The sequence below is a fragment of the Lichenostomus cassidix genome, chromosome 3, assembly GCF_008360975.1.
Source record: "Lichenostomus cassidix isolate B80296 chromosome 3, HeHo_3.0, whole genome shotgun sequence".
Taxonomy (NCBI): domain Eukaryota; kingdom Metazoa; phylum Chordata; class Aves; order Passeriformes; family Meliphagidae; genus Lichenostomus; species Lichenostomus cassidix.
In genome coordinates this window covers 69,981,146-70,005,660 of record NC_139483.1, presented here as the reverse complement: position 1 = coordinate 70,005,660, position 24,515 = coordinate 69,981,146, and positions in this window count along the sequence as shown.

Below are 24,515 nucleotides of genomic sequence, written 5' to 3'. Positions count from 1 at the left end.
GGATTAATTAAGCATTGTCTGTGTTTCTATGCTTTAGTCTGATGCAGTTTATGCTTTTCCAGTGGACATGACTTCCTTCAGGATTAGATGAACAAGACTGAGCTGATATCTTCTGAAAACTAACAAAAATGCTTTTATAAGAAACCATTTGTGTTTTAGCCTTTTTGTGGGCAACTTTTCTTTTTCTGGTATATTTCCTAGTTGCTGAGAAAATTATATCTTTGCTTTGAAGATATAATAGCAAAAAGTTTGCTCAGTGAGGTATGAGCATGGGTCACTGACAAACATATTCCCAAACATTATACTGTCAATGTAAGATCCACACCACTGTTACCAGCAGGTGTTGACTCCTTTCTTATATGCACTCTGGAAAAAATGCATTCCTGATTCTCCTCTAACACTTTTGCCCAACAGCAAGTATTGCTTATACTTTCCATGGTTATGCTTTCAACACACTAAAGATTTGCTTTTATTTTACTCCTTTTATATTTTCAGACATTTATGTGCAATTCTCCATCTCAGGTTCTGCTCTTTATTTCTCTGTTAGTAATTATGTTTGAAATTTTCAGTCACATGGGAACAAAACACCCAAATCCCATTAATGTTCAATTAGACAGACAGGTCTAATGGAAAGCCAGTGAAAATCTCAGCCATTATTTTTGACTCTGTTCTAATTTAACACATTATGGCTCGTTCTTCAACCCTAAACTAGTATTTTATTTTTTCTTTTTCTTCCTTTAAATATTAAATATTGGCAGAACTACCCGCTTAAATCTTAACTAGGCATGCCTTTATGTAATCATCTTTTTGTGGTTTTTAAACCTTTTATCTTCTCTCTACAGACACATAACACCGACACTATAATTGTCCTAATCAATACATTTAACTTTTCACAAGTTCATTTCTTTCTAGTCATACTGAAATTATCACAAGAGACCCAAAATTTGCTCTAGTGGAAATCACATGCCAGAGTTAATATTTCCTCATTTCTTAAGGCAAGGCAGTCTTCAGTCCAGGCTGATGTCTTTGTGTTGTTTGCTTTAACACACAACAAGGAAGATGTATAGGAGGAAATATATCAACTTGAACAAGAAGAAATGCTCTTTCAAAACAGTTTTTGATATGCATTTTATTTAGTTTACCTACTTAATCCTTAAATATTTATCTTACAGGCTAAAACATTTTGGTATCAAAATACTGGTAGCTATTTCAGTTTCTTGTTATATTTTGGCTTTTCTCAAACATGTCACTAGTTATTATCATATTGCATGACTAAAAATATGCAAAAATAATAATCAGCTAAGTAAAATTTATCCTGGTATTTCTTTGACTAAACAGACCTTTCATTTTTTCATTTTCCTTTCCAAAGGAAAAGATAGTTTTCAAGATAACAGAGAATCATCAGTGTTTCCTCAATTCACTTAATTTTAATTGAGAACTCATTTCAGCACTGTCTTTCCCCACTTGCCAGGAAAAAAAAGGAAAAAGGAGAAGGACATTAAGGTCATAAGGGAAAAATTTCTTATTGTTCTTACACATGACATAGAATATACTCTTTACCTTGCTGTCTCTTTAGGAGCAATTCAACATTTTTTGTGCTTTTTCTAAGCTGCAGCCTAAACTGGAACCTATTCTCTAACAGCATAGCCATGAGTCCTGCTTCCATCACTGTCATTCTCCATTGCAACTCCCCTTTCCTTTTGATACTTTTTAGTGCTTCTAAAAAAAAAAGTGTATTTCATTGCTGAAAATTACAAATCTAATAAAAATACTAACTTATTTAGAGTGTTCTCTTCATCTGGAAAACCACTTAGTTGACTCATATATCTATTGTTGATGACTCCAAGCTGAGTGGTGGTGTTGGCACACCTGAAGGACAGGATGCCATCCAGAAGGACCTGGACAAGCTCAAGAAGTGGGGCTATGGGAATCTCATGTGGGTTAACAAGGCCAAGTCCAAGGTGCTGCATCCAGGTCAGGGCAGCCCCCAGTATGAACACAGGCTGAGAGATGAGCAGATGAGAGCAGCCCTGCCCAGAAGGACTTGGGGGGGATGTCATTGATGGGCTGGACAAGAGCCAGCAATGTGAGCTCTCAGCCCAGAGAGACAATTGTGTCCCAGGCTGTGGCTAGCACAGGTCTTTCTCATGAGAACATTCTGCTGTGTTTCATAAACAAAGATAAAGTCTGGATGTTTTTCTAACAGTGTCTCGAGACTTGGACAGTTCAGGCCTGGCCAATTAGGCCTAGGGGGAGGTTTCTGACTGACCAATCTGGGCGACCTCTGAAAAGTCTATATATATATGGAAATCAAAAAAATAAACGCTTTTCTTGCTACACTGAGAACTGGGGTCCTTTTCTCTGCTAGCGGCTCAACAGCAACACTAGGCTGCATCCAAAGCAGCATGGCCAGCAGGGCAAGGGAGGGGATTCTGCTCCTCTACTCCATTTTGGTGAGAGCTCACCTGCAGTGCTGAATCCAGCTCTGGGGTCCTCAGCACAGGAAAAGACAGGGACCTGCTGGAGCAAATCCAGAGAAAGGTCACCAAGATGGTTAGAGGGATGGAGCACCTCTCATATGAGGAAAGGCTGAGAGAATTGGATTTGTTCAGCCTGGCAAAGAGAAGGATTACTGGTGACCTAAATGTGACTTCCAGTACCTGAAGGAAGCCTACAAGAAAGATGGAGAGGAAGTTTTTACAAGATCATAGGACAAAGGGGAAAGGATTCAAACTAAAAAATAGTAGGTTTGGATCATGTATTAGGAGGAAGTTCTTTGCTGTGAGGGTGGTGAGGCAGTGGAACAGGTTGCCCACAGAAGTTTTGGGTGGTCCATACCTGGAAGTGTTCAAGGCCAGGCTGGATGGGCTCTGAGAAACCTGGTTTAGTAGAAGGTGCTCCTTTCCATTGCAGGGGAGTAGGAACTAGATGACCTTTAAGGTCCTTTCCAACCCAAACCATTCTATGATTTTACGGAAGAATTATTCAATATTTTAGTGCAATTATATACTAGAAAACTTCCCAGTGAAAATACTACTTTTCATTTTTATTTGAAATAACTGTTCTCACCACACTGATATTTTTGATTACAGGTAGTATTTTTCTTTCTGCTCTTTTTGCTGACAAAGCAGATTTTTATCATAAGCCACTAAGCCCTTTCCCTCTAACACAGGCAGTATCATATCTGATAAATGTTGACCCAGGTGGCTAATTTCTGTCAAAACCAAATTTAATACAGCATTTCCCATTGTCTTTTTCATTCAGCAGGCCACACACAAAGTGCTAGACAATGTGAAATACAATTAACATGTTCCTTGTGAGAAGAGACAAGGGGTATGAATATATTTTATTTACTTAATTACTTACTTCCTCATTCAGAAGTTTCAACATCAGGCTAATTAGGAGTCTCTTTTAGTCAAAGATATTTTTTGGGGGTGGCCATGTCCAGGTGCTGGCAGCTGATGAGCTGCAGGGATGGCCTCTGTGAGGAAAAGACAGGGGCTGTCCTGTGTCAGACACTGCCAGCTCCCACAGACCCACCACGGAACACTGCTGAATCCTTCAGCCTGGTGGTGCCTTGGGAAAAACACATTCAAGAAAGAAAAAAGGATGCACAGCAGTGAGGAAAATAATACTGTGAACACCAAGCTCAGAGAAGTTGGAGAGAAGATGCTCCAGGACCTGGAGCAGGTATTTTCATGTAGCTCATGGAAAAGGCCACATCAGAAGAGCAGGTAAATATTTCCTGAAGGAAACACAACATGTGGAGAAGAGCCCAAGATGGAGCACGTTTATCTGCAAGGACTGTAACTGTAGAGCTGACCAACACTAGAGCAGGAAAAAGTGTGAGGATGAGGGAGTGGCAGACAGGAGCTCAACTTCTCATTCTCCATCCTCCTGCTTTGCTTGGTAGGGGTTGGAGGAATTAGAGGAGTCAGGAATAGAGGACTGAAATTGTACCTAGGAAAAAGAGGGATTGTGAGGCAAATGTTGTTTCAATTTGTCTTTGTTTCTCACTTTTCAATAAATTGGCAAAACATTAAATTAATTTTCCCCAAGACAATCCTGTTTTGCTTGTGACAGTAATTGGTAACTGATCAGTAATTGATCTCTTTGTCTTTATCTCAGTCATGAAATATTCTATTTTATTTTCTTCCCTTGTCCTCTTTAAGAAAGGGAGTGAGAGAGCAGGTGGGTGGGTGTCTGACAGACGGCCAGATACCAGTCAGAGTCAACCCACAGCAAACTTTTACATATCCTTAGTCCAGGGAATTTAACAAAGTTAAGATTCTAGCTTGGGAGCAAATATGCAGATTTTTCCCAGATCAATAGACAGCTTATACTTTAGGAGCCAGAACTTTTAGAGTGAGGTGCAGACCCTTCTCTCTGTTTCAGGGTTGTTTGGGGGTGTTTTTAACAAGTCAGAAATTTGGCTTTAACTAGTTTAATTAAGGAATTTTGGATTATACAGTGTGTCCTTTTTGCTGAGCAGTGTTATGTAAGTACATAACAAATATGATTTATTGTACAACAGTGATTAAGTGAGCATAGTGTGTTTTAATAAACAGGTTCATTGTATTAGCAAAGAGTAAATTTGCTCATGCTGATGTATTACCAATCTGCAGGATTTTCCGTGTCAAGAAATGAGATAGTTATGAGCTTCTCATTTTCACCATTTTATCAAAGTGCATCCACTGGAACACTGCATGCAAGTGGAAACCACTTCTACTGGGATGTGGCAGTATGAAATATTGTTCACTAACCATTCCCATTACTCATCTTAGATAGAAGCAGGATGACATCAAAGGAATCCAACTGCAGAGACTCGAGTGGTGAATAAAACTAATTAGAGTCACATTTAATATCTTTATGTGGTTTATGTCAAACTAACAGTATGTCTGTGCTTTCCATGGCAAATAATAGGCCTCTTAATTTTTCCACAATAAATCACTATAGTTCTCCATCTCAGATAATACTTGAATAATGTGAAATTACAAGAATTTTGTTAGAGAAGTATTTTAATCTTCAGTCTACCTTGCCAGAAGGAATGTTAATGTATAAAACCAGTTTTATGGTTAATGTTTTAGTTTGAGGTGTGAGATAATAATTTCTATTTTCAGAACCAATGTAGACTATTCAGATTTTTAAAAAGAAATGTGATTTATTATGAATAGACTAGTTTGAAAAAATTCACTGGTAATGAGAGAGATGGTTTTCTTCCATTTTCTATTATATATGAATTATCCTATGGAAATAGAAAAATAATTAATTATAATAAATGAAGTCACTGTATCTATAATGGGTTTAGACTACTTTAATTCAGAGCAAAACTCAAATCATTTAGTATAAATACCAGGAAATAAACCCCAAAATTTTTGCTCATGCAAATTTGGGTGATCTGAATTATTGACTCTTTGATTAGCATAGTTTTCCTGTTTAAATGTGCATAAAAACAAAATCAGAAGGGAGTAAACCTACTCACTTCTTCTCTGTAAAAATACATGGCATGTAAGATAAATGTCAAAGGTGATCCCAGCTGACCTTTGAAAATCTAGACCTGTTAAATATTATGAAAGCATTTTATCTACATCAAATTCGGTAATTAATATTAAGCATTCATTTAAAAGATAGGCACCTCAAACCCATTTTAAAGATCATATGTATGTCCAGAGTTGGAAGGGCCCCATAATGATCATCAAAGCCCAACTCCTTGCCCCACACAGGACAGCCCTGAGAATCACACCATGTGCCTGAGAGTATTGAGCGAATTCTTGAATTCTGGCTGGTTTGATGCTGTGATCACTTTGAAACAGGCACATTGTCTCTACCCTAAAATAGAATGGAATAGACCCTCAAAATAGGTGAAATAAATAGCAATGTCATCATTTTTTCCCTTCCAGATTTGAAAAAAAGACTAACAGGTCTGATGTAAAGTGAGGTGAGACCAATTAAGTCAAATGATATCAACGCTGTCCTATGTCTTTTCTAAAAACAATAAAACAGAAACCAAAGCCATGGTAACTTGTTTTTTCATTCATTATTACTTAAGTAACACACATATAAAAAGGAGATGTCTGGCAATGCCCACACAGATATGGGTCAAGAAAATTATGTTTGTCCCAAGTGCAATTCTTATCATCAACGATAACAGAGCTTTCATAAGAGCTGTTACAATTTTACTCCAAAATACAATAATTACATGTCAAAATTAGTTCCCATTCACTTAAAAACGATGGGAAAGGCTCCTAGATGAAGATATATGACAACCATGTCTATTACAGATCATTATTTAAAATAATTTCTAATTTGTATTTTTTGCACTAGTAAGCATTAATTAATATTAATATTTAATTCAAGGAAACATTAAATATGTGCAACATAGAGTAAAACTGACGAATAAAATTCTCACAAAATCAGAAAAAAACCTATGTTTATATCTGAGTAATTTTGTTCTGGTTGTAATTACAGTGATGAATGTTGTGGATCAAATCCTTCTCATTTAAAGACAAATTATAATTGTTGGGTGGGAATTTTCTACTGTTTCCTTCTGTTCACCCACGCAAATGCAAATATGAGCTTTTAAAATGTTTTCTCCTTATAAAACACCACAGTCGTGCCTTTCATGAAACATATAAGCAAGGATCTAACATGGTAACTAGCTATGTATATGCTAAAGAACTAACATTATTTTTAGCAACTTTCAACAAGCTACTGTATAATAATTTGCATGTCAAAATGCTGTATTTCAAAATTGTGAACTTCTTATAAATTGCCAATGAAAGGTACTAGTAGTGTTTTCCAATATAGAGAGTTTAAAGAATAATAAGCATCAGAATGTCAGTTACATTTTGCAGTATTATCACTATATGTACTATATGTTTCTGTATACTATATGTGACTATATGTATGCCATATGCATTTGGTTATTTAAAATAACCATTAAAATTAATTGTAAGCAGCTATTTAAACATAGCTTAACTATATAACTAACACTTATTAATGTCCAATAAGAGGTTTCTATATAGTCAATCACTTTTTAGTAAATAGTTCTACCATCTGATTCTGGATTATTCCTTTCAAGTTTATCTTTTAATATGTGTGAGGCCATTTTTATGAAGTTCTGCAATTCAGACCAAGGCACATATATTTCTATCAGCAATGCTGGGAGTTGAAAAAGCTGATCTTGTAAAAACAAGAATTTGTATTTGTCAGTAATTAAATTGTTATTATGCTTTCTTGTTCAAACACAGTGAACAGCAAGCTAATTTAATAATCCCCCATTATAGATGGGACATGTACAAGTCTTTCAAAAGATATTTGCTACATTAAACCAATTTTTCTGAAAAAACCTAAAGGATGTAGCAATAATTCATAACAAGAAAAACTCTCGTATCCTGACAAACTAATCTTATTTCAACTAATCTTATTAGCAGAACAAGTATTTTTGGAGACCTGTGTAAATACATTACTTTCAGATGTGTTTTACAGTACATGTGGAAGGCTTTGGAAAACATATTCTTGCTCAAATATTCAATAATTAGGCATCAGACTTTGAGGAGCCAAAGTCAGACACAAAAGTATTCTTACTGTCAAAAGAAGCCCATTAAACTATTATGGAAAGATAGCCGTTTTTGAAAAGGTCTTTGAGTATTTCAGGCAGTAATATCATGTTTATTAAACAAAACTTTTCTATTTTCTTGTGTGTTTTGACATTCACCTATTGAAAGTCGATTTAGAAACTCACCACACCCCAGAATAATTCAAGCATCTGTTGTTCTAATTGCCTTTTTGATGAGACCTCTCACTTAACTTAAATGCATGCTGGTCTGATTTCTGTTCTGGCTGGAGATGTCTTCAAGAAAGTGGAACATACTGATGGTTTCCGAAAACCAGTTGCCTTATCATAAAGCCGACTGGAAGGCTTTTGAAGTCTACAAAGGAAGTGAATCTAATTGCATTTACACTGTCCATGAGTCTCTAGACACCCAAGTGAAGAGCCCTGATATTTATCTTTGCTGATGAGCACTGCTCTGTGTCAGCTTCTCCTAAGATTTTGCTCCTTAAAGGGATCCATTTTGTGGAAATAAGAGCCCAATCTCCCACAAAACCCATAGGAACTCACATGTGGCACCCATGTTCTTTGAGTTTACTGCAATTATCAGATTTGGATCTTTATTCCAGTTTTGCTGTTGTGCTAAAAATATCAAACTGGGATTACAAACCTAGATGATCTTCTCACAGATGAGCAAACTGCAGGCATGAAGAGAGCTCAAGACTTTGGGGAATTAGTAGAGAAATAAAATAACTGCAAATTCTGGCCTTGTCCTTTAAGTTTTCATTTTTATTGCTTGTTAGCATGCAATTTTTTCTTTCAGTACCAGGTATATGTGACTCATAACTGTGAGAAGAAAAGGAGCAAAATAAAAGAATAGGAAGTAAATAGGTTGGTTTGCCACTCAAAGATGAAGTGCACTCCATCAATGCAAAGGTTAATAAACCTTAACACAGCTTGTCTATCAAACATGAGTCTCTAAAATATTAGATGCCTAATGGTTTCAGTGACAGTAGATTGCAAACATTATAGAAAAAATGCTTTGCAAACTTTTCACTTGATGCCAAAAACTTTGTTTGCTGTCACCTGTAATAAAATACCATCTGCAAATGATTCACAATGTGACTCACGACAGTTTATGCTAGGTGAGCAGTAGCACATCAGAATTACTCTCTAATCAGTTACTTGAATCTCTGCTAAACAATATATTGACTTTGTATTGCTCTTTTATAATTGTTATTACATTGTGCTGATCCTTGTTTTCATTCTTAACTGCTCTGTTCTATGTCTACACTCTTTAACTATTAAAGGTAACAATGTAGGCACCCATTTCCTTAACATTTACTTTCCCATTAAATATGAGTAATAAAAGCAAATACCCAGTTTAGACTGGTATTAAAAGTATTGTCATTCTTTTGTCCTTTTGACTTTGGCTGGGTTTTATGCACCTATTACCTCAAAGAAGTACCTCTTGAAATGCCTGGAATTGATCTTGGTAAGGCAGAGGAAAGTTAAGTAGAAGTATTACTACCTCATTTTGCAAGTAGGAAACACAGACCTGTTAGCTACTCTGTATGGGGTATCACACCTCTGACTCATGAGATTCAGTTCCTTCATCACAAAACAAAGCCTCTTTGAAATTCTGGGATTTCTAGCATTTGCTTCTTCTTCACAATGCCAACTCCCATAAACCAATTCCCCACTTGGAAGGGATGTTGAGAAGGTGAGTGTTTTTTTCATTCTGTCTGATGGGAAAAGGGTTGGGGTGTTTGGGCTTTTTACTGTCTTGTTTGGTGAGTCATAACACCCTGAATACATTCGAGACTAACGTAGAACAAATGTTAAAGTCGGTGTCGTGTGTCATCTTCAACATCTAAGGTATTACTCATTATTTTGGGTAGTGTTAGAGAATAAGACAGAGCAGCTCCCACGGAATTTTTCACAGGATGAGACTGAAGCTGTGTGAAGTCAATTCATTTTCCTTTTCTCATCTTGTCAATATTGACATAAAACTTTCACATAAGGAATATTACACAGACAAGACCTGCTAATTGGGAGGAGGAGGGAAGAGGAGGTCTTTCATTATCAGCACAAGCTGTGCTGCTTCATAAACAGTAAGTGATCAAATCTATTAGAGATAAACCCTTGAATGCTTGCTGCTCTGCTGCAGCAACACACTGTGAAGGCTTAAGGCACTGGTTTGGGGGAGACTGAATCCCAACATATGGAGGGACTGCCAACAGGCATGTAGGAGAAAAACAAAGCTGAACTCCTGCATCTCTGTTTCCTGCTGCCTCTCTCCGGCCTTAGGCTGCAAAGCCATTTCACATGCTGATTTTTAACAACACATAAACAATGAAAAAAAGCCTTAAAAATCAGTCTTGGCATACAAAGATATTCTCTTTAAAGAAACCAGCGAGTTTGGTATAGAATAAAATGGGACAAGGAAGTTAAGGTAGAGAAAAGTGTAAAGTGAAGGTGATTAACCACCTTTTCTCAGCAGAAATTTCCAGGTTAAGAATTCAACCGTGAGAACTCCAGTATGTATGCAAATTATATTTCTAATGCTGAAAAAACCTTTTCCTGAGAAACATGCTATTTCTTTACTCTTTCTGTAAGGCATAGACTGCACGATACCCTCCAAGATATCACTGGGTTTCTAGAGGTGATATGGTTTCAAAATTTAATTCAACCAATTCTGAGTCCCTAAGCATAATTGATGAAAGAAGAAAAAAAGTAAGGAATTTCAAAAAAGATGGACGAGGGCAATAAGTCAGAATAAATGTACAGCCCTTGCATTTCCATCTGTATTTCAATAGGAGTTGTAACATTGGAAGTTGAATTGTTAAAAAAAAAAAAAAAATGAAAAATGAGAGTGTTTGGGCATGGTTAACTATCTAACTGTATCAAAGCACAGGAAAAAGTTTAGAACAACAAATGCATAATTTGAGCTGAATATCTCTATTCATAACAAAGCACTGGAGTAGATTATTTAGTAGTTTCAGTGGTCTCCATTACAAGGGGATTTTAAGATAAAAAGGAGCAGACCTCTGACTGTAATGATACAGAGACAGTTGATCCAACCTTCAGAAAGCTGGTCTGTTTTAAGGTTCACTTCCCTCTGATTCACTAAGACACACTTTTTATTTAATGTACAGTTTTCAGAAAAATGTAAACATGCTTATTACTGTACCATTATCAGGAGTCTAGCAGCAAAGCTGCATGACGTGTTTCTGGGCACAGTTGCCTTCTGACCTCAGCAGAGAAAACAACAGCAAAATGGGGTTCTATTTCTCTTACTTATGTGTTCAGGTTTTTTATGATCCATAAGCCTGGTCATGATGCTGCATGAGCAGAAACAATAAATGTCAAGTGCTTACTGTTCAGTTTTGCAACCCTGTAACTAAATACCTGTGTGAAAAGAGATATGCTACTGTATAATGCAAGGAGGGTTTCTGCCCATTAAGAATTTCATAGAAATAAAAAATGGTGAAATTACTTTACTTCAAATATTGTAAGACATTTGACAAGTGTGTCTTTTAAACCATCATTGAAACTAGTCATTGTTTTCTGTTATTGAATAAGATCTCACTGTTGGCAAAAAAATTAAATTCAAAATCTGTTTCTGTGGCTAGCACAGGTCTTTCCCATGAGAATTCCTTTTGTGTTTTATAAATAAAGATAAAGTTTGGATGTTATTAAAACAGTGTCCCAAGATCTGGACAGTGCAGGCCTGGCCAATCAGGCCTAGGGGGAGGTTTCTAACTGACCAATCTGGGTAACCTTTGAAAACTCTATATATGTGATGAAATCAAAACAATAAAGGTCTTTCCTTCTTGCCACTGAGAACTGAGTTCTTTACTCTGCCAGCGGCTCAACAGCGACATGTTTCTTTCTGTTACTGTGGAGGAAAAGTGAAAAGCCTTGGGTTCTGTTTGTTGCAGTTTTTTTACTGGTTTTTTTTTGGGGGGGATTTCCCACAAAATAAGCAAAATGTTGCTATGTTCTCTTTTAAGTTTAGAAACAGAGATTTTATTTCCAAATCAAATAAACTTTAATCTAACTGCATTTGAGGGTAAGCAGAAGAGGGGAGGAACATTAGAAAAAAGACAAACCCTTGAATCTCAAAATATCTATATTAAACTGGCTTCACTCATCCCTAAACACTGGTACCTACTTATCAAGTCTCTTTCTAACTAAATACATCAAAGAAATTGAAGCACTGCCAAATCTAGATACACTAAAGCCGATATACTAGACTATACTGAGACAAGAGACAGAGGATTTTGTGGGATTTTTGAAAGAGATTATATCCACTAATGCCACAGAAGAACATAATGATTTACATTATTAGAGAGCAGTGCCAAATGAATTAGTAATCATCAGATATTTTTCCTGAAGTGTCACAAGAAACTCTTTAGTAGTCACCTTCTAGAAATGCCCAAGTTCAAAAATCTGTCACATCCAGAAGATGTCATAGTACATAATGAAAAAGCATAAGTTATCGGCAGTGTAGTTAACTCTGTGCTAACCCATCACACTACAAACTTGAGCACCACTCTACTTGATAACCATGATGTCCTGGACACCAAAACTTACAACTGATGCAACAGCCTGTGTAATGTTGTTTGTTCAACAGAGACAAGAGAAGATGTGAATCATCCTGAGCATTTGCTGTCATTTTAGGAAATAAAAATAGATTCTTGCCTGACAGAAAACTTGTTAATTTTCCTGTGGTTTGATGTCTCTTTTTACAGTAGGATGTTACAAGTTTTGGATTGGATCACTTCTCATCTTTCATGTTGTCACAGGGTTGTAAGGAAAGAAAGATTCATTAAGGGAATAGAAAGAATGAGAGCAAAGCAACATAAGCGAGTGTTTTGCTGGGAAAGAGGCTGGCCCTGGGAGTGCCAGTGGGCCTCACTGTCCCTGTCCAATCCTTCCAGGACTCCCCCAGAAGTCTAAAGCCCAGGATCCCATTTCAGCTCCCCAGCTCCTGGCTGGAATGCTGGGGCTGGTCCTGATAGACATGCTCTGCTCCACAAAGCCCCATGGGAATCCCTCTGCACTCCAGGTCCTCAGAGAATGCCCATCCCCTGGCAAAGATGAGAGAGATCAGGGTCCAGGTTCCATTTCCCAAACCAGACTGAGATATCTTTTCCAGTTTCCTTTCATTTCAATTTACGTGTTCAGGAAAAAAAACATCAGAGACAAAGATTGCATGCCTGACTATGAGACCCAACCTCTACCTCACACAAATGTGTTGTGTTTTCCCCCATTCTCATTTTTCATACCTTCAATTCTCTGTTGCACTGTGGTTCAGCAACATATTTAAGGATTAGAAATAAGCCTTTTCCTAGAATTTATTGCACAGGATTCTGTATGTCCTGGTTTTCACCATTTCTTGCAGATAGTCTGTAGAAGAGATGCTCACTTCTCTGGACCTTCACTTTCCCCAGGCACTGCACAGTGCACAGAGCACAGGTATATGCAGAAACAGTTCAATCTTTCCCCTAAAACCACATTTGCTAACATGACAATAATATGCCACGTCAAAACATGACCCAGTTCAATATATCAGGCCTAACCCAAAAATCATTGTTACCCCATAGAGGAGCAAATCACGGGAACCCAGATGTGCAGTTGGTGTCAGTTCTTTTAAGGATGATGCTATAAAATCAAAGCAGGATATAATTTTTACTGCCCCTCTTTGCTTGTTTCAGATATTATGTCTTCAGTGTCATTATTCTAAAAGACAATTCTGTTTCTGGAGGTACAAGGGATCTAGCTGTATTGCCAATTTTAAGTGAAGAAACTGATCTGAAGATGGCAATTGAAAGGTATAATCTGCACCATTCTCATGTTTTCATTTTTACACAAACGCTTAGATGATAGGGCTATTGACTCAGTTTGTGGATAAACATTTGGGCTTATGTAGGCTCCTTCTCTGAACAAAATATTTATATCTAAAATGTTTTAGCACTGCATTTCTTACTAGTGCAAAGCCCTGAACCTAAATGCTGCTACTACTTTATTGCACAAACTCAAAAATAAAAAATATATTGCCTTTATTAGAAACAATTGTCTAAAAGCCCTCAGTGAAGCCCATACACCACCCTCAGAGAATAGACCAGTGCTGCAAGTTTTACAATTCCAAAACAGAATTTGATATGGCTGTTCTCATGAGCTCAGACTGAAGCTTCAAGGAAAGTAACACCAAAACTCTATGGTTTGGATTTAAGGAAAAACAATTTATTTTCAGATCAGATACCTGTTGCTTCTAATTTAGATACTGGATAACATATCTAAAATTAAAGCAGAAGACTGAAATTGAGTATTTTCTAACCTCCTCTCATTAGAATCAGCGATTTCAGTGCATTTGTAACCAGAATCCTCATCTGATCAGGTTGACCTGCCAAAGAGGAGGGGTGAGTGTCGTCAAGGAATTTCACAGACTCCAGTTAAGGAATGAAGGTTTTGAAGAAACTGTGAACATCTTTTGTGGAAGAAATTAGACCACTGAACTTGGAGGGGGAAAAAAAGCATGCAAAGGGTTTAAACAAGAACTTAAGACAGGTCAATAGGTATGTTTCCGAATGAAAATCACCTGCTGGAGAAGAAATTAATTTTGAGCACCTAACACAAATAAGTGATGCAAATAGGAAATATTTTAAATTATTTGTCTTTGTCAGCAAGCTCTGGTTTCTATCTTCCATGGCCTCATCTATTAAAAATGTGTCACTGAAAAATTATAAACTGAGATGAACTGCAGTCCAATACTAAGAACATTAATGTAAGGTCAGAGAAGAAAAAATTCATCTGAGCAAAGGTCCATGTAGCCAGTATTACACTTCTGAAAGCGGGCTGTACATAATGTATGCTGAGAGAGCTTAGGAATAGCAAAAAGCAGATACTGCTACTTTCTCTCCCTATTTCTTTGGTTCCCAGCAGTCTGCCATTTGGGGATTTTTTAATTTTTTTTTTTTTTTTAGCTAAAAGCTGCATCTGCATCCTGTTTTATAGCCCTTGATTGATTTTTCTTCCATAAATTTGCCTAAGAGTTTTTCAGACTCATTTACAGAGAAAGCCTCCACAGGAGCACTGGTGATGAGTTCCAGACTTTTCCTGCATGCTGTGTGTAAAAGCTCTTCCTTTTCTTTGATTTATACGTGCAGCCTGACCATTTCATCTGATGCTCCAATGGGGTTTTGTTGTGAGAAAAGGGGAATAATTGTACCCTATTTCATTTCTGCATGCTCCTCTATCAAATTCTCCCTCTGCTGTTTTACAAACCCTTCATCTCTTGAAACTCTATTCATTTTGTACTGCATTTTGCTGGCATGAGTTAATTTTCTTCATAGCAACCCATATGTTTCTGTGTTTCAGATCTGTGACCAAACAATTGACTGTTGCACTACATGATTACTGTGAGTCCCTTCCCACTGAAATATTCTATTCCATTCTATTCCATTCTTAAAACAATGTTGATAACACAACAATGATTTAGCCACTGCTGAACATTGTTTGCATGGTGCCAAGACTCTGTTTCTCACTCTGCCCTTACGTGTAGATTGGGGATGGGCAAGAGACTGGGAGAGCATGCAAGAAGAACAGCTGATTCAATATTTCTCAATATCTGAGAAGAGAAATATTTCACACCATAAAACATCATGCTCAGCAATAAAGCCAGGGGACTTTTTTCCGAAGTAACCAGTGTTCAGAGACTGGCTGGGCATTGGTTGACTAGTGGTAAGTTAAGTTTGCACCACTTGTTTTTCATTTTCCTCTTTTTCCCTCTACACTTAGAAAACTGTCTTTAGCTCAATCCTTGAGTTTTCTCACTGTTCCCCTTCCAATTCTTCACCACATTGCATGGGAGTGGGGCAAAGAAAGGCTCACTGGGGGCTTACCTGCCAGCTGAGGTTGACCCCACAAACAAATGCATAGTTCTTCATACTTTTATTCATCCCAAGAACCCCATGCATTTTCTTATTTGCCACCTTCCATTCCTTTATGTTGAGGATGATTTAAGTGAATAGTAAATTTCACATTGCAGAGAATCATTTAGTCAAAGCAATGGGTTTTCTAAGACCAGAAACTTTACCAAGTGTTAACCTGAAGAATTGCAACCCTGAGAAAAGACTGCTATGTGCATGACAAAGAAGAAGCAGCCAAGCAAAAAAAAATAAGTCCAAATGATTTTCAGGATAACTCACCTGCCACCGTGTGGGAAAGTATCAGCAGCATCGTCCAGTATGTAGGGTGAAGAACAGAAAGCAGAGGGCAAAAGTTTAAAAAGCTGCCTAAAAACTAAAACACAGTCTGTAGAAGAAGGGGAATTCTCACAAGAGAGCATCCTGAGAATTATCTCATAGAGAGATCATCCAAGCTGCCAGTGCACTACTTTTCCCACCTGCTCTTCCTGCCTGCCCCACTCTACCCTGCTCTCAGCACCTGATTTCTCTAGCCCCTTTTGTCAAGACAAACAATTACCCAGGACAGGATACAAGTAGAGGAGATACTCTGTGTGTTTCTTTGGATGTGCACATGTTTATTTCTCTGTGTGAGAGAGAGTGTAAATGTGCTGAAAGCTTACAGAAGAATAGGGAATTTACTCACTCAAAGTGGCCTACAAAGTAAACTACAGCCTAGGCCATAGAGGACGGCAGAAAAAAATCTGTCCAATATGAAGACCTAAATCCTTCTTGACAAACCAGAGTATTGGCTTGACAAAGCATACGAGCAAGACACCTGGTACCAGGCAGCCGTGGCAATGTCCCAAAACCTGTTGAAGCAGTAATGTACCTGCAAATCATCTCCTGTCCAGCTACAGCCATCTGCAAGGCAGTCAGATTGGCTTGCAAAACACCAGGAGGCTCAGATTCAAAGTTGCTCATTCATTGGAGGGAAAGAAAAAGGAACTATACCAGCACCCTACAGACACACTGAGCCATTGAGAAGAATCAAATTTATTTGGAGTGATTTGTTGGGAGTTAAAGGAAGGAGAGTTACCTTTTTTGTTTTCCCCATAAAACAAAAAAAATAAGTACCCTTGCTCAGTCAGACATTCTCACAGTGCTCCACCAAGTGTGTGAGTCAGGATTTTCATTTACTGAAGCCATATGAGTCTTTCCCAACATCCTGTGCATTTCCGTGTGCTTAATATTAATAGTCTTGTCCTTTAGATATGTTTACCTTTCCAGGGTGGAAACCAGACTTTCTGATCTGTCATTACCAGGTTCCCCTCTGTGGCCCTCAGACTTTCTTTTTGTCTAGCACAGTAGAAATTGCACTGCTCTGTTTACAGTTACAGTTTACAAGGCTTTGCTATATGCTTCGCAGTTTCACATCTGAGTTACTCCAAAGAATTCTCCCAAATGTCACCCAGTTCTGGAGACTTATCTGACTTTTCTGTTTGGTCTTATTCCTCCTGCATATTCACAACAAATTTTTCTAACTCCTCCAATCCCTCTGCTGCAAAGAATAGTGAGGAAGTGAGAATTATTAAAGATTTAAGCAGTAGACTAATACAAAAATCTATTACACTATTCTGCTATGTCTTGTTCACCCCTGAGTATCCTGCTACACCCTGGTCATCAAATCTTCTGTTTGTCTTCCAATATCTGGTGAGGAGGCAAATAATTTCTTACTAGCAACTTGAGCATTGCAAACCACTCTTCAAATTTTGCTCTAGTTATCAGACTCTGTCATGACAGCTCAAGCTGTCATGTTTTATGGACTTTCTTTTTCTTCTCATTTAGACAGTCTTTCAATTTTCTTTAAGGCTGACCTTGCCTTATCACAGCCTCCTTAAGTTTTCTGTCATGTCAGGCAGGCCCAGTAAAAACGAGACCTTTTTTTTTTAACATTTGTTTTACTTTGTACCTTTTATATGACTATTAATAATAGCATACATTTATATAGCACTTTTCCTCAGCAGATATCAGAGTGCTCTTGGAAGAAGATAATCAGCACTAGTTCTGCTTTTGAGATAGGGAAACAAAAGTGGTGAAATAACTGTCCCTAAGCCTTTCAATAGACTACTAGCAAGCCAGGAATAAAATCCTCCTCAGTTCCAATAGTCCTTGCATTGCATATGCCAATTGGATGGAATTCATATGCAGGTTTACACACTTCAGTGAGCATCCATCCAGCCATTTCAGCTTTACTCTGCAAGAAGACTTCTACAATCATACATGATTTACTGGACACTAAGAGTAATGCAGACAAACAGAAAAGGATATCTAGGAGAGATTAACAAAAACAGTCTTGATTTTTAGATTTTAAAAATATCTATATATTGTAAAACCAACTGAAAAATGAAGCAGTTTTTTCAAACTTCTCTTGGTACTAAGAAATAAAGAAGTGCAATGCCTGAGCTTGGGTCTAGTAAAAGCTGCACTTACATTTCAGTGCTGTGACAGGACAGTTTTCAGACTGGAAAAGTTTCACACTCGGACATGTTGAACTCAGTTTTGCAATGTTCCTTGGTCCATAAAAAAAACATTTGAAATATTTTGCGAAGTGAGACCTTTAATTAAAAATAACCATAAGAGGCACCAAGAAGGGAAAAGGATTTGACAGGGATTTGTGCTAAATGACAAGCACTGACAGCAGACTGACCAAGGTACACTGAAATATTTTGGAATTCAATTTTAAAACAATTTGTTGGGCCTCATTCTCTATTACATGAAGCCTCCTTCATGCTGCTTGGCAAGAGAAACAGTCATAAGGTAAATAAGAATAAAAGTTATTGGCACTAGGTAATTCTTGTCACTTTCACTTAATCAACATGGTGCAGGCAATCACTTCAGTGTGAGATCTATTATAGCATGACCCCCGTTTGAATTTAAACAGGCAGCAGAGAAAAAGGAGTCAAAGCAGAGAAAATGGAGAAACTGATGCAGCAGGGGAGAAATTTGCATTTAATATTAAAAAAAAAAACACAAATAAAAGCTGGAAAGCAAAAGAAACTGAAATACTACAGTAGTTCGAGATGTAGTAAAGATATTTTCATCTTGGTTTCAGTGTGTTACTTGATATCTCTGTATAAAATTTTATGCAATAAACAAAGGTTTTGTCTTTATTTCCTGAAATTATATTCTCTAGGGTCAAAAGATTCCACACACAAGATGAATGTTAGAATAAAAAGAGAAATTTCTACAAAATTCTTGTTTAAGAAAGTGTGCAGTTAGGGTTTTTTCTCTTTTTTTGGTCCAACCCCAACTTAAAGAATTTCAATCATTACAGCAGGCTGGGCCATTTTACTATGCCAGCAACTAATGCAGAAGTTTTATTTCTAAGAGACTTTAGCTTGTATGCTTCTGAGACCATCAAGATCATTAGTACATTACAGCTTTATTCTCACCACTAAAAGATGTGGATGTTCTTAGAATACTTATTGGAAAGCAATAAATATTTTGAGCCTAAGTTCTTTTGAAAACAAGACACTCAGTTTGGCCATGATTTTACCATCATTTACCATCACACCCCCAAAAGACTGACTCTGTGAAGCCCCTCAGGTACTCTTAGAGTACCTATAAGCAGAGTGCCCTCTCCTCCTCTACTTACATGCAGCTTTTCATGCTTGAACTATTCCTAAATAATTATGAAATAGCACATACCATATTCCCATTATGTCACAGACATCCCTGTGTTCTTTGTGTCTTTTATTACACGTTTTTAAACCATAGTATAGGAGAGGAAAGTTGTGTTTTGATAGCCATTAACACCATAATCTCTGTAAGCTGTACAAAGATGAGAACTAAATATTATTCTTGCTGCATCAGTCATGTTGTCATAAACCAGAGCTGTGATAACAAGTTTTACTGTTAGCTTAGCAGTTTTGCACTGCTAAGAGTATGCATACTCATCATTTTTACTTCTTCCTAAAACTATTTTTCTTTCCATGAGGCCATTTACAATTGCCATTTTAAATTCCATTGCTTCTGTGAAATCCTGTTCCCGAGAAACATAAACATGTAACTCATTGCAACAAGAAGTGATGAATTTTTAAAGTTTTGTATTTTAAAAAAACACTTGGCATAAATCCCGTCTTGGAGTTTATATCCAATTCAGACTATGTGTTATTGACTTTGAGATTTTATAGCAATGAAAATGCTTGACTGATACATCACAAGAATTATTCCTTTCTGTTCATGATCACGGCAGCTGTGCTGAGAGAAAACACCATGGCTGATGTGGCCCATGAGAGAAAGCTGTTTTACTGTTCTGTATTCATTACTGAGCCTAATTACTTCAGATTACAATTCAAAATGCATCTGCTTTGAATGCCATTCTAGTAATAGACATGCAGAGTGAACCAAATAGCTCTTCCTAATGTCATACAAGTGATTTCTTCTTTAAGAGGGTGAATGGCATTGATGTGCACATATATTTTATTCACAACAATTTAACCATTTAACCCTAATTATTCACAACAGTTGGATGGGATTTTTTTTTCATGTATCCCATGAAACCTCCACATTGTAAGTGACATCATCTATAATACTGCATCCAGAAGTACACCGATGTTGTCTGGTCCAGGCACCCTCACAACCACGTGCTTGCAACACAGTCTGAAGGACCATTGGTGACCCAGACTTTCATTCCATCTCTGCAGCTCCTGGTTTCCATACAAATAAAATGCAAGGATAGTAAACTAGACAGGAGTAGCGAAGACCTTCACTGAAATGGCAGATCAGGGCAATGGAAAGATTATATTTCTTGCACCTGCCTGTATGAGTTTTGCAACAAGTGGAGTGGATTCATTTGGAGGATCTGGTAACTTAAAAGAGAAATTTAATGAATTGCCACCTACCAAGTTTGCTTCTGTTCTTGGGTTTGGCTAATTGGTTGGGGGTTTAGAGGGTTTTTTTCCCTTTTTTTCTTTTCTTTTTAGTTATTGTTTCAGTTTGCCTAAAATAGCAATAAATTTTAAATTCCAATTTAAGAGGGATTTAGAATATCTTCTAGAATACTCAAGGAACAGTCTTCTACTACTACATCAGCTAAGAGAGAAAATAGAAGGGATGTTTTTAGAAGGAGGTTTCTTTGGTTTTTTCTGGGTTTTGGGTGTTTTCTAATATAAAGTTATTATGTCTTAAAGAAAAAAAAACAAGACCAAGCAACAACCAGTGTACATATAAAAAAGAAATTATATGGGTCCTGTAACTTAATAAAAGCAATTTACTAGAATAAATGTTTTCTGTGGATTAGAAAGCTGTATGCTACAATTTAGCCTCCATTGAATTTGTACTAATGAATTATAAACCACTCAGAAAAATAGTGTAAACAACTGTAATGAAAATGTGATGCAGTACCACTGTAACAAGACCTCTACATTTGCATAGCTTTCCAATTTTTTATTTTTAAAAAATCAAACATGCTCTTAAAAAACTTAGCCCCTCTTACCATTAATATATTGTGTTTTCATTTTTTTTCCAAAATAATTCTGCTTTAGATTAACATCATCTAGGTAATTTCACCACAGCTACACTATAAATTGCATCTCATTTCATACTTTGCACAGGACCTCTTTCCACAGAAAGTATTATCTATTGCTCCTTACTTTCTATAAAATCTAGTGCAGATTTTCGATGATTAACTGAAAGTGGATCTTGACAAAGACTATTTCTGGGGCGAACTGCAGAACTTTGTGTTCAGCACAAGAGATTTGCCTTTTTTTTTTCTTTTTTTGTGCCTGGAATCCAATCACTTCCACTTGCCACTGCAATTCTGGATCCTAAAGATATGGGAATTATCCTTTCTAATTGCATCAATGAACATGAGAGCATTAAAAGAGGAGAGGCAGAAAATTTCTTGTAAGTCTTAAAAAGAGTGGGTAATGTTAAAAAGTGTGAATGCAAAAATAAGAGCAAGATACTTCCATCGCACATATTCCTTTCAAAGGCAAATATAAGAGATGACTCTCTTGTCATGCCTTGGAAGTAACACAGGAACACCTGAATGAAAACAATGTTACAAATGGCCAAGATTAAAACCAGATTCAGAAAGGAAAATTTGAGACCAAATGCTTCTCCAGTCCAATTTTTACTGTCATTTAACTCGTCTGGAACTGCTGAAAAATTGTCCCATACATAGAAACAGGTGTTTCTGCAGAAGATAGAGTACTGGAAAAACCCAGACAAATAATAGTTTCAGGCATTCACAGATTTTAATATTATATTTTACTGTTCTCCCAGAAGGGCAAAAAAGAGAAGGTGGACATCTGAAATGCAATTTTCAGGATTATTTGTTGGCAGCAAAAAGTAGACAGAAAGAGATCTGACAATAAAACCTCCTCAAGCAGTGCAATGTGGAGGGAGAACTGTATGGGGCTTATGGGGTTTCATGACAGAGAGGACTGTAAAAGCAGTCTGTGATAAAACAATCCTAGTGGAACACCCTTTGAAATGTACACAACATCTGACAGTGCAGCAAGAATAATAACTCTAGAGATGAAGATGGCATTGGAGCTAAACAGGCTCACAGAGGATTAGAATGTTTTAGAGAATCTTTCCCATGAGAAACAAAACAGTGTCTTTCTAATATTTAATTTATCATCCCACCTAGTTATTTATAGCTATCATAGCTATGTGGTTAAGCAAAACATTCTGGATTGATTGTTGACTGTGAAGCATGATTGCTGAGTGAAATGTCACATATTGCTTCATTGTTCCCCTGATTAAGAGCACTTCTTTGTTGAATATTTTTAAAGAATCCCCAAATCAATGCAATAGGAAGAAAACCATCAAAAATATTTTTAGAGTGTTTGGCTCTGACAAACTCAGATGAATCAGGACAAAACTCTTATTTACATCACAAAATTTTTTTTAAATAATCTTCAGGAATATAATTCAAGAAATTCTATATATTAAAAGCACACAAAATAAGAAAGACAAGCAAAAAACCTAAACAGCAAACCTGCAGGGGAAAAACTTGACACGGAAACTCGTGAGAACCTATTTTTTTCACTCTTGCTCTCATTACCCAATTAGATCCACTCTCAAATCATTCATAGTAATTAAAAGTAGAATGGTGCCATGTCAGGTTTGGCAGATCTGAGTGGATATATGGATATACAAAATATAATAACAATGTGCTAATGGTGAGGATAGCTGGTAATGAAGCATTAATATGGCATTTTAATGTGTTTTAGCATCACTGCTCCCATGGACTTGAAAGCAAACAGTGCCTTCAAGAAGTATAACCCAATCTGAGGTCTTTGTTGGAGGCACATATTTACCACTGTATGGAAAAACCTGTTGGCAATACAGGTGTTTGGATTTACCAATAAAATGGCAGTAGCCAAATAGTGTTTGCATTTAGGCAGGAAAGTTTCTTGGTAACAGAGACAGAGCAGAAACATCAGTTTTACCACACAAACAGATCTTAAAAGTACTGTTATCTCTTCTCAAATACTAGTGCTTGCTGGAGTTTAAATTTCCTTCTGGGCATCTGGGCTAGCACAGGTCTTTCCCATGAGAATTCTTTTTGTGCTTCATAAACAAAGATAAAGTTTGGATGTTTTTTAAAACAGTGCCCCAAGATTTGGACAGCTCAGGCCTGGCCAATCAGGCCTAGGGGGAGTTCTCAGGCTGACCAATCGGGGCAACCTCTGAAAAAACTATATATATATTGAAATCAAAACAATAAAGGCTTTTTTTCCTTCTTGCCACTGAGAACTGGGTTCTTTTTTCTGCTAGCGGCTCAACAGCAACAGGTATTTTATAGATTGGAGTACAAGGCTATGTCTTCATTAGACACTCATGAAATTTGCAGATGGCAGAAGACAGACTGTCAACAGGCCAAAGGAAAAAAAATGTTTAAGCATACTACACTTTCTGCTATTTAGAGAACAGTAGGGCCAAAGCTTGCTCATGATGACTTAAAATTGTGTCTCAGACACTGATGGGCAGAAAAAGAAATTTACTGATTTTGAAGTACGGAATGAAATAATAAGATTCTCCTTTTTTGCTTTGCCTGAGTTTAGTAATCAGTTTCTTACAGTTAGAGTTTATGCCTAATCATATATTTAGCTAAATTAGGGGAGGAAAAATGGCAATTAGATGTTCAGAAAGAATCTGTGCATGCATCCAGCTATCCAGAGAGAATTATTATTAGAAAAGCACATACTGAATTATACTTGGATCAGCCTGAACTGCCTGGAGTAAAGGACACAGAGAGAAAAGCACCCCACAATTCTTGCACTACCAAGGAGAAAGAAGACATACACCAGAGGCAATTGATGATTGACAGGTTGATTATTTGGGAATTTTTGGGGTTTTTTTTCTCTGAAATCCAACGCAGGTACTTCCCCAGAGGAGAAATATAGCCTGCTAGTGGGCCAGAGGTGAATTCAAATTCAGCAGAAGTCTCTTAAGAATCCACGATCATATCATATCAACAGAGAGAAAATGTTTAGTCCTTCTTTTAATATCTGTTCAAAAAGACTTCACTGATTGATTCGAGGCTGCTGTGCTCTACTCCCCATGACATGGCAATTGCTTTAATACAGTTATATTTCAATTAAGCCGCATTGCCTGCAGCTTGTCTCTTTTCCTGTGATGTTAAGCTAGACCTGATCTCAGCCTGAGGTGTGAGCTGTAGTTAAAACCTTACTGAAGAACAGAGTTTTCACACACAAATAAAGAGGTCAAGCTTGACAGTGGAAGGCAGCTTCAGGGAGAAAGCTGGGCATTGAGATTGCAGCCCTGCAGTTGCCACCCAGACCTGAAGGGCCTTTACCACCCTGTAGGGAGAATACAGTCAATACCCATACGGCCCCTATCAGGCAAGTACCTTTATTTAGATTTTGGGGTGACCAAATTATTGAATATTGGGAATGAGGTGTTCATCCCTAAGTTTGTTTCTCATTGTGTCTCAGTGTCACTATGGGAGTAAAAGGATTGAATTAGATGTCAGAATCATGGGTTTCAGTACAAAGAGGGAAACTTACTTT